Source organism: Lotus japonicus, chromosome 1 (assembly GCF_012489685.1).
Source record: "Lotus japonicus ecotype B-129 chromosome 1, LjGifu_v1.2".
NCBI lineage: Eukaryota > Viridiplantae > Streptophyta > Magnoliopsida > Fabales > Fabaceae > Lotus > Lotus japonicus.
In genome coordinates, this window is record NC_080041.1 from 94,210,836 (window position 1) to 94,223,624 (window position 12,789).

Genomic DNA, 12,789 nt, shown 5'->3' on the forward strand with positions numbered 1-12,789 from the left:
CCATACTAGTGATGATACCTACACCATCTCATCCACCCTGGAAGAGGCTACAAGGCTTCTTACATGGAGGTGCACTAAGGGGGGGGGGGGGGGGGCTGGCTGTATATACAGCACGTCAAACTTTTCTGCCAACCTCGGGTCTGGTTCGACCTCTCTTAAGAGTCTTGGGCTAAAACCCACATCACTGCTTCAGCCAACTAGAGGGATGTAGTTGTAGAGGCTGATGCTGCAGCTGCACGAGCTAATGCTGCTGCAGCTTCTGAGAGGGCAATGGTTGCATCAATTGAAGACAAAGAAGAAGCTATAGTGATGGTCTGAATCTTAATGTGGTTCACGGAGAGGGTCATTATGACTTGTATTTTATTTTCGCGCGTTAATATACATAATTATATGTTTCAATTATTGTTGAATATTGGTGTTTGTTAATATTGTTGAATGTTTTTTGCACTTAATTATTAAGTGTTTTATTTCGGTATTTTAGAAACATTTAGAATTTGTGGCCCAAGTCGAAGGTTATTGATAATTGTTGAATGTGTATAAAATAGGGGTAGGTTCATCTAAAAGAGCATGCAAAAAATATACTCAAAAAATCCTATGGTTTGGTACGTAGGTAGCGTCGACCAAAGACTAACAGTAACTATTAGCATCGGCTAAAGATTTGCAACAAGGTGTTAGCTTAGACGCCGACGCTAAAACATTTGTAGAGTCGGTTTTTAGGTCATTAGCATCGATTTTTTACCGATGTTAATTAGAGTAATTTTTTTACAGTGAAGTCAACGCTAATTTTGAATGCTAAGTTCAGCTTTTTTTAGTGGAATAAAATTTCATTCAATTAAAAATATACCAAGATTATTAACCATTAGACAATAATAAATTACTATTCTCTTCGAGGGTTAGCTCAAGTGGTAAATATTATGTGACAAAGAGTTGTGTGAGATAAAGAGTGAAGAGTCCAGAATTCGAACCCTGAGAATGACTAATTTACTAATATTACTAATTAACAACTATGATTGTCGTACCCGTACTTACAAATTTCAGACATGTTGCCGTTAATAAATTTGGTTTACACTTTACAGATGATTTTAAGCGATTATACCGACAACTTCTAACCCTACGTTTATCTTCAGTATCCATCGTTTATATTAAAATAATCGAAGCTAAAAGTATATCCGAAATCCTAATTAACAAAAAAAAAATCCAAATCCTGATTACATATTTTATACTACTCAATTTGTACGTGAAAAAAAGATTCACTTCACTCCAAATTGGACACTTATGCCTCTGGAAAGGTCAACGCTGAACAGTATTATTGCGCCATACTTCTTTATTTATATAATTTTTAATTCTAATACGTCAAGCTACCTTCGAGTGCGTGAGCCTATAAATTCGGATCAATCCTCTTTTTTTTTTTTTTATTTACTCCAGAACGAGCATGTCTGTCGATTTATACCAGTGTTCACTAAATTATGAAGCAATGGAATTATTAAAGTGATATAAATCTATCTTCAAAAGTAAAAATATTAAAAATCACACACTACCGAGATCCTCACCTACACAAGTACACATGCATCTCTCATTCCATGTTTCCAAATCAATATGCATTATTCATATGAATAAGATTTGTTAAAATGTATCTTTTTTTTGTGTGTGAAAACATACTTAATAAAAGTGAAAAGTACTAAAATTAACATACATAGTAGTATACATGTAATATTAAAATTAACTTAAGGAAACATTTAAAAAATTAATCCTAAGTTAAGTTTAAAACAATTACTTAATGAATTTATATTTTAAAAATTACTAATTTAAATGTTTAAATTAATTTGATTTTTACAAGAAAATGGAATTAATATACGTCAACTATTGCTATGAAGCATTATAAATAAATCAACATATTTGTTGAGACTTGAGAGTTTGGATATTGGTCTTTGCTGTTTTTCTTTGGAGAGAGTTTTTGCCATGACGACGTCTTTCTTTTTTGGTTTTTTTTCTTTGCTTAGTTGTATAACTAGTGTGTCCATTGTTGAGATAATTTATATTTCGAGCAAATTATTATTCAATAAAAAAAATTCTTTGGAAAGAAATATCTTAACATATGCATATGTCAATCTGTAAGCTTGTTCTTAATATGTGATATTGCTCATTTCTGTTTCGAGAAAAAAAAAGCAGTCATCATGAGTCATGTATATCCGATTATCTCATTTTGACTAATGGAGAAGTTTTCTTTTTCTAGCAGTAGGAGTAAGGATTGGAGGAATGGAAGGGGTTGTTAAATTTTACATATTGCAGAATTTGAAGCCTACATTATGTATGAGCTTGTATGGCCCATACATCTCTTTTGCTTGAGTTTTGTGAGGAAAAGACACACACAACTTCACCTTTTTAGACTAGGCCGCACTCTGAAAAATCAAGGTCCACTAATGAAACCTTATTGGGTTATATATAATGGACAAATAACGCTATAGGGAAGTTTAAAATTCGAGGCCCATGATAAAAAATGCAAGGGAAGTTGTTGCATTGTCTCCTTTGAGTACATCTTGTACTCACTCCCTGCGGAGTGTAAGGAACTATAGAGTGGGTTTCCTGTTAGAAAATGAACAGGCTTGATCGTGATGGAAATCACTTTCCTTAAAGTATTTCAAGCACTCTTTGAATTTGTCTTAAAGTTTGGATGCAAGAATACTCAGGATAATCAACCTTTAACTTCGAGTTTGCACAAGACTAATGAAAACTCGAAATGAGGTGAAGTGGTTTTCTGGAAAAAACAGAGGATATGATTGTATATGAATTCTGAACATGCACTCTATTTATAAGCAAAACAGAACAATATATAAGGTTGCGACCCTTCATAAATTGTATCTGTTACCAAAAGTCGCAAAATTCAAATTCAAAAACGAGCAAAACAAACGGACGTTACGGCAACCGCATTGCCGTCGTTGCGTCGTGCTCAAGTGCTCAAGTGCCGCCACTAGCGCCTCTACGCCCACGCCCACGCCCATGCCGGTGTTGACACCGGCGAGGGGTGGTGTGAGTGGAACATGTGACATAAAGTTTGGGACCACCAAACCATGCACATGTGGCACTATATCCTCTCATTGTCTCTTTGTTGAATGGTTGACATTTAATGATATATAAATGCTTTGAAAAGTTGCTCCCCTTTCTATGGGGGACTTGTTTCAAATCCATTTAATGCAAAATCAACACACTTGTCATTTTGGAACACTATGTAATTATTACTACTAGAGTAATTATTACAACATTTCCTATAAGCGATCTCATAGATTATTTGCGACATGCTCCCATCCGATGGTTCTAAGTAGCTGGTAGAAAAGATAGTGTAAGGGAAGCTCGTGCAAAACGTTCATCTCTAGACGTTTAGCTGAGTTCCTCTCAAATTAAAGGTCATCAGTGTCAGGTATCTCTCTCTAACTAGTCTCTACTACTATTGCATCAACTGAGCATTCTATGAAAACTGTTTTCCTAACCTATGAGGGCCTTGGCCCTCTTATGTGATTCTGGAGCAGGATGTTGGCGGTCCATATATGCAGGAACCTGAAATAAAATAAGTGTAAATCATAAGCTTTGTTAGGGGAAAAAACTCATTTTGTTGTAAATAAAAATGTCAAGGTGACATTCTTCTATGCACCAAAATGAGCATTTTGCGGTCTTTAAAATTATCATTATTTCTAATTTAAACGAGAGTGAGAAGGAGGAGGAGAACATCAAAATTTTAAGACGGCGCGCTATCAGGCCATCAATAATTATCTGTATTCTTGTTGTGGATCGACATGGTCGTGGACGTTAATCACAACTAGCACGACCGTGGTAGAATCTTCATGGTAGTGCTTATTAAGGAAGAAGAGCACGCCCATCACATGATGGATGCACTGTATCTTAAGTTGTGCTTCAGTACGATCATGGTGCTTGTTATGCATGTTGTGCTGATGGTGGTAGCTGACTTATTCGAGAAGCCCCAAAAAGAAGCTACAAAAGGAGACCTGGACTACAAAAGAAAAGAGTTTGACATACAAAAGGCTAAATAAAGAGAGAGAAGGTCATAATAGATCGAGAGAATTCCAATAAGGGTTCCTCGGTGGATGATCAAGAGGTGCTTCAACATAGACAACTTTGGAAATTTTTCACCCTCTTCCCTTGCTTTCATGTTGCTAGCTATAATTAGATGTATTTAGTGTTGGAACTTTGCAAGAAGAAGAAGAAAGTAACAGAATTGTAACAGAACGAGAGAGAGAGAGAGCAAAAGAGTTTGACTATTAACAGAAAATTTTGTTATTCACTATCTGAACTCAATACAATGGGATTCTGCTATTTATAATAGCTAATGCCAACTCAGCTTTTGAACTAGACTAACTAACACTGTTAATTAGCAAGTAATACTAATTAACCACCTAACTTTTGAATTACTATTTAACATCCCCCCTTAATCCAAAAGTTACAACAAAATCAAACAATCCCAAACTGTCCTAGATACTGCAGAAAACCTACTAACAGGGAAAAAAATTGCAGAACCAAAACAGATACAGAATTTCAAAGCACAAGAACATTCATCATCTTTTTCAAAGTCTTGAACCTATCAGCCTTCAATGGCTTTGTAAACACATCTGCAATTTCAGATCAGTACCACAATGCTGCAACTTGATCTTCTCTTTGCTAACTTGATCTCTCAGAAAGTGGTACTTAGTTTCAATGTGCTTTGATCTACCATGACTAACTGGATTCTTGGCAAGATCTATGGCAGATTTATTATCCACCATCAGCTGAACTGCCTCATCTGTCTTCAATCCCAATTCTTCAAGTAAAGCTTGAATCCACAGCCCTTGACAAGCAGCAGTGCATGCTGCTATGTACTCAGCCTCACAGGTTGAAAGTGCCACTACAGCCTGCTTCTTAGAAGACCATGAAATAGGTGCTTTTCCAAAGAAGAACACATAACCCATTGTGCTACGCCTATCCACTTGATCCCCACACCAGTCTGAATCAGAATAAGCTACAAGATGTAGATTACTATCTTCCTTCTGACTTGGCAAGTGTTTAGGAAAGAAGACTCCATGATTAGGTGTTCCCTTTAAGTATCTAAGAATCCCCTTAGCTGCAGCTAAATGAGACTGTCTTGGACAGCTCATAAACCTGCTAACCAAGCCAACACCATAAGATATTTCAGGCCTACTATGACATATAAACCTCAAGCATCCAACCAATTGTCTAAACATGGTACTGTCAACCTCAGCTTCCTCTTCACACAATCCCAATTTCAGATTACCTTCAACTGGAGTCTCAGCAGGATTACAACTTAGCAAGTTGAACCTCTTCAATACCTCAAGGATGTACTTCCTTTGATGCATGAGAATGCCCTCACCAGTTTGAACAAACTCAATCCCCAGAAAATATGACAGTTTACCTAAATCTGTCATCTCAAATTCATTGTTTAAGCTTCTTTCATAGCTTGTATTTCTGAGTAACTACTGCCTGTGATGAGCAAATCATCCACATAAAGGCAAAGCAAAAGTACACCACCAGAATCACAAGACTTCACATAGACTCCATGCTCAACTGAGCACTTGTGAAAACCTGTCTGGGACAAGAATGTATCAATCCTCTTATTCCAAGCTCTAGGAGCTTGTTTTAAGCCATAAAGGGCTTTTCTCAACTTCAGAACCTTGTGCACACTGCCCTTAATTTCAAAACCAGGGGGTTGTGTGATGCAGACTTGACATCAAGCTGCCACAAATCCCAGTTCTTCCAACTAGCCAAGGCTACAATCATTCTCACTGTTTCCAAGCGAGCAACAGGGGCAAACACTTCAGAGTAGTCAAGACCAGCTCTCTGCATAAAACCTCCCACAACGAGTTTGGCTTTGTGTTTAGAGATTGACCCATCAGGATTAAGTTTCACTTTGAACACCCATTTTACTGAAATAGGTGTCTTGTTTGCTAGTAAATCAACCAAGTCCCAAGTCTTGTTCCTTTCAATAGAAGCAAGTTCTTCTTTCATTGCCAATCTCCAAGTCTTATTTTTAATAGCTTCTTCAAACTTTACTGGATTAGCATCAGCCAGTAAAGCCATGTGAATCATGTCACCATCACTGTTGAACTCAGTTTCTGCAATCAATTGATAATCACTAAATCTGGCAGGTAGAGTCTTAGTTCTGATTGGTCTTGGATTGTGAACCTGAATCTGATTCTGATTCTGAGAAGTCCCTGGCACGTCTACAACTGCAGACTCTATACCTTCTGAGTCATCATGATCCAAATCCAGATTTACTCTTTGCATTGAATCATTAACAACCATAGTTTCTTTCCCTTTCCATACACTATGTTCTTCAAACACCACATCTCTACTGAACTCAACTTGACTTGTTCTGGGATTGTACAGCTTATAAGCTCTAGTTGAGCTATATCCTATGAAAATCATGGTTTCACTTTTGTCATCAAGTTTCCTCCTTCTCTGGTCAGGGATATGTTTATGACATAAACAGCCAAAAATCCTAAGATGTTTGACTGAAGGCTTTCTTCCTGACCTTACAGCTTCAGGAACTTGTGAATCAACACTCTTAGTAGGACACAGGTTAAGCACATACACCGCTGTCATCATAGCTTCTCCCCATAACCTATGAGGCAGGGATTTTCCTTTCAGCATACTCTTCACCATGTTTAAAACTGTCCTGTTTCTTCTCTCTGCAACACCATTGTGTTGTGGTGTGTACGGAGCTGTAACTTCATGCAAAATTCCATTCTCTTCACAGAAGTTGCTCATCTCATTTGAGCAATACTCTCCACCTCCATCTGTTCTCAGCACCTTAATACTTCTACTAGATTGCTTCTCAGCCATTGTCTTAAACACTTTGAATACTGAGAAGACTTCACTCTTTGTCTTAAGCAAATAAACCCACATTTTTCTACTTTACTCATCAATGAATGAAGCAAAATACTTATTTCCACCAATGGAAGCAGTTTCAAAAGGGCCATAAACATCAAAGTATATGACATCTAATACAGCAGTAGATCTAGTGGGTGTGAAAGAACTGAAAGGTGCTCTAGGCTGCTTGCTAACTAAGCAATTTTCACATACCTTAGAGGGAAGCTTGATCTGGGATAAACCATGCACCATATCTTTGGACTTCAGAGAGCTCAAATCCTTGAAGTTTAGGTGGCCAAATCTTTGATGCCATAGCCAAGAGTTATCTTCCAATTCAGCTGTCAAACACTGAGAATCTATGGTAGTCAATTTCACCTGAAAAGTTCTATTTGGAGTGAGAGGGACCTTCATAATTTTTCTCTCATTGGGGTCAAATACTTCAAGATGCCTTTTCTTCATGCTCATGGAGAATTCCTTTTCCAGTAATTGACCCATGCTGATGAGATTAGTCTTCATTCCAAGCACATAGAGGACTTCAGAGATCACAACATCCTTGCCATCTTCTCTCTTGACCAGAACATCACTAATGCTTTATGCTGAGATAAACCGATCATCAGCAAAGCGAACCTTACTCTTCTTGTTCTCATCAAGGTTGATCAGCCACTCTTTGTTACCAGTCGTGTGATTTGAGCAGCCTGAATCAGGATACCAGGTTCCTGGATAGTTTCCACCCTCCTTGGTCACCATCATGAGCGTCACATGCTCTTCATCAGTGATATTGCAAGTTGCTGGATTGCTTTCACCCTCCTCGGTCACCATCATGAGCGTCACATGCTCTTCATCAGTGATATTGCAGGTTGCTGGATTGCTTTCACCCTCCTCGGTCACCATCATGAGAGTCACATGCTCTTCATCAGTGATACTTCCTTCCTTAGCCAGATTTGCTTCATCACTTGTTCTCCCTCGAGTATCACCACCACTCGGTGCTTTGCATTCAGAAGAAAAATGGCCAATCTTATTGCAATTGAAGCAACGGATCTTCTTTCCATCAAATTTCCTCTTACCACCTCTGTAATTGCTAGACCCCCCCTCCTCTTCTTGATGAAGATTCAGGTTGATCGTGGTCTTCTTGATTCTGGAATTGAGATTGCTTTCCTGAGCTGTTCTTGTAGTCTTTCGATTTCCTCTTTCCACGATAACCACCTTTTCCAGAAAACCCCCCTTTCTTGGAGGTTTGTGCTTGAAGCGCTTGATCAGTCGATTTCGATTTCTCTGACGATCTTTCAACGATTCGTTGTTCATGAGCCTCTAGCGATCCCTGAAGCTCTTCAATTTTCAGATTCTCCAGCTTCTTTGATTCTTCAATCGCCACCACAACATGGTCGAACTTTGGGGTTAGGGTTCGCAACACCTTTTCCACTATTGCTTGATCAGTCATCTTCTCACCGCAAGCTTTCATCAGATTTGTGAGGGAGATGATTCGATTGAAGAAATCAGTGATGCTCTCATTGCTTTCCATCTGCAACAACTCAAATTGACGCCTCATCGTTTGCAATTTGACTTTCTTCAACTGCTCTGCACCTTCATTGTTCTTCTCCAGGATCTTCCATGCCTCTGTAGAGTTCGCTGCTCTAGCAATCTTGTCGAAGTGTGCGACATCTACGCACTAGTGAAGCAGAAACAACGCCTTGCAATCTTTCTTCTTATTTTCCTTATGCGCAGTCCTTTGCGCCTCTGTGGGTGCCTCAGGAAGCTCTGGGTACCCGTTCTCCACTATGTCGATGACTTCTTGATACCCCATGATCACCTTCATCTGGATTCGCCAACGATCCCAGTTCTTGCCATCGAGTATGGGGAGATTTGCTGGAAAATTTCCATTGTTGTTCTGACCCATCGTGAACCAAAGCTCTGAATACCAGTTATTGGAACTTTGCAAGAAGAAGAAGAAAGTAACAAAATTGTAACAGAACAAGAGAGAAAGAGCAAAAGAGTTTGACTATTAACAAAAAAATTTGTTATTCACTATCTGAACTCAATACAATGGGATTCTGCTATTTATAATAGCTAATGCCAACTCAGCTTTTGAACTAGACTAACTAACACCGTTAATTAGCAAGTAATACTAATTAACCACCTAACTTTTGAATTACTATTTAACATTTAGTACTTCATGTTTACGATGAGTAGCTAATAAACCTTGTTTGTTTTCTTGTCTGCTCACAATAATTAGGTGTATTTAGTAGTTCTCCTTACTTTGGCAAAAAAATAATTATTTCTCCTTAGAAACAAAGTAATGCTAACAACACTCATTATAAAAATAAGAATGACAATTCTTGAAAAAAAAAAAAGAATTCATCAAATGTTTATATGTAAATTTTATTTTGAACAAAGTGCATTAGTTCTTTCCTGATGAATTAAGAAGTTTAAGTGAGTTCAGTTTCATCATCACTATAGATTTGGATATGCCTTTTTGTTCATTGGTCGCTTACAAATGTACTTACAGATCGTCAATCATATAACTCTCACATTAAACGAAAATCAAACATACAACCTTCTGAAAAATAAAATAGCCTATTCTTAGCAACTGAACATGTGTTGGTTGAATGCATTAGATTATGTATAGAAAGGTCATTTTGTTTTATTACATTTTAAAAACAATTAAATAACAAAATGTATATGTTATTTTTTTTTAGCAAACAAAATGTATGTTAGAATTAAATATGAATGTAAGAATATAAACAAGCCACGCAAGTCCGCTTCCACCCCATATGATTTAGCAGACAAGAAGGCCCAAACCATTAAATCATGCATTTTCTCTGTACGTGAACACATGACAATGAACAGGCACTGCACTCCCATTATCTGAACAAATCCTCCTGCTGGATGGATAAGGGGATCATGGAGATAAACATGTATTTTATAAGGATAAAATATAACAAGTGTAGTTCGTACTATAATCTTTCTTTATGAATTATGAGGGTTTAGCTTATTGGTAGACATTAACTTGTTGGTCACATACTCATTATGAGGTAGTTTTTTATTTTTTAAATATAACATAGAAAAAAAATGGTAAGGGACGAAGTGACGAATACTAAATTTTCAATCCCACAATAATTTGAGGAATATATAGGTCCATAAGTCCATTATATATTAAATAGGAACTATTATCCACCGTACAATCCGTGTCCAGTAATAAGTACAATCCGTGCTAATCAGACCGCCAATGCTTTCCTGTTATGTCTCCTACATTTTCTCAAAATTCATAAACTATACTGAAATATAAAAGAGTTTCACAATAATTATACTCTAAATCTCTTAGTTGTCATTTGTAACTTGGATGATCAACATGTTAGCGTTTAGTATTTATTTTCGAGTAGAATTTTGCAAACCCCTAAAAGTACAAATGAGTACATAATTATATGGTAAGTTTTCCTAATTAACTACCATTACAACGGAAAAGTAACTATACTACAAAATGTTTCTTCATGCGTTCTTGGACTTCTTCTAGTGTTTCCATGTGTTTCTTGCCTGCTTCTACATCTTCCATGTGTCTCTAGAAAACTCCTCCAACTTGTTGTCCAGCTACTCTTTGAATTTGAATTCAAATACCTTTGACTCTTTTCAAAAGCAAATAAATCCTCTTATCTTCATAATTGAGACATTAAATGTTTGCTTTAAAAGACCTCATGAATCGCTTGTAATAAGAGTATATTGAAGACTTATTCCATGGGCTGTTATTCACGCTGTATTGACAGGGTCTTGGTGGAATTGATGGGACCATTTTAAAGCTTTGGTAGTGCAATGTTATACAATATCATGGCTTGGCCGTGGTAGTTGAGTTTGGTAATTCAACTGAAGTTCCTGGAGCTTGCTGATACTGTGTAGAACTTGGTTAGAAGGATTTGATGTTTACCTCTATATAGCAGTGTTGGAAAGAATTAGGAGCAGCTGGTGTGTTAATGATGTACTCATGTATGTTGGTTTTTACTCCTTGGAAGTGTCGTTTTGATCTTAGTAAGAGGTACTCTTTTTCCTTCACTAGGTTTTCCCAAGGGGGTTTTTCCTAGTAAGGTTTTAATGAGGCCTCTTTCTAAGGTCTCTCTTCCTTGGAGGGGTTGGGGGTGGGTTAGCTTAAGTTTATTTCTTTACAGTCTTTTGCTGCTTTTATCTTGTAATTTTATCTACTCTCTTCTTTTGTATTGGGTTGAAGTACCCCTTGTACTTTCATTCAATATATTTTATATTGCCTATAAAAAAAAAATAAGAGAATGTTGAACATGAAGATTGTGGTTGTTTAATGTGGGGGTTCAAACCTGATTTAATCCGATAAAAAACTGAAAATTGAAAAAATAGGAAATTTTTATTGGATATGGATCAGATTTTAGATTTATTCAAAAGGTGATAATTGTTCTGTAAGTGTGCATAATCGATTGTAATATTAAAAGATCGAATATGAGGAATGTGGTTGCTTAGTATGAATGTTCATAACCGATCCAATTCAATAAAAATGAAAACCGAATTTTTTAAATGAATTGTATCAAATTTTGGATTTGATTTTTAAAATCGAACCAATTCTAAACCAAACATTGACAAATATATAATATTTTATTTATACATATATCGTATAATTCATACTTACATCCTTACATGTTTATATGTTTAATTATTATATGATATGTACATATTTATAAAAATTTATTTGAATAAAAATTTCAAGTAATTATTTGAATAAGTTTGTATTAAAGTGAACAAACATAGTAATATTTTTTAAAAATATTGGTTGTGTTATACTTTATAAAAATTTGTTTTATATACTACAATCTCAAAGAAAAAAAAAATTAAACTAAAACTGAAAAATTCAATCCAATCCAAACCGGAATAACAATTTGGATTTAAATTTGAAAACAAATCCATTGGAAGTAAAACTAACAGGATTGGATTAGATGATTTTTCCTTCAAAATTGATCCAATCGATCTACAAACACCGTGATTGCTTAATAACAATTTTCACTGATTTTATTACTTAAAGTACAATCAAGAGTTCCTTTTGATTAATCCAACCGTTGCAGAAAATCAAAGAAATAAAAAAAACACGATTTAAGATAGTATGAAAGATATAAGAAATGAGTACTTGGGGTATGACTTCATCAATTTATAATTATAGTCTTAATAATTCCAATTTACTTATGAACTCGTTCATTCCTTCTCTGATGCTTTGACTAAGTTTCTACTTGATAATGTCTTTACAAAGTATAAATTTTAATTAAATTGTTAGAGTTAATTCCTAATCAAGTTCAATTAAAGAATGACTACTCACAATATTTAGGCTAACATAACCAAGCATGACCCTTATGTTTAAGGCGTAAAAATTCTAAATCAATCCGTCTTAAATCCCTATTTCAAATCAATCTTTCAATTGCGCAAGAAACAGTAATGTACCCATGCATTCTGGCTCAATTATAATATAAAAAGAAATCCATAGATGAAATAAAATAGAGTCATTAACAAGTACAAACCGTTAAAGCACAATATAAACCGAATACGCCAAACCTAAGTACCGTAAAGAGACTAGACAAGCATGGATTTCATGACCATAAGCAAGGAAATGATGAAGCTAAAATCTATATAACAAGCCCTCGGAATGACTCCAAGAGTCTCCAAACACACCTACCTAAGAAAATCCCTAAAAAATCCTGAATAATAGGTTAGATCGTGAAACCGAGGCTTATTTTCGGGATCATTTGTGCATCTGTGCCAAATATGGCCGCAGCTACGCTAGCTTGACAGTAGACACACTCTCTTATTCTACGCCACATTCAAGTTGACAACTTTGACCTCCGTTCATAAAGTGGCTTGTACGAACTTGTTCACTAGTGGATAAGAATGAAATTTTGAATTGTTGTTCACTAAACATAG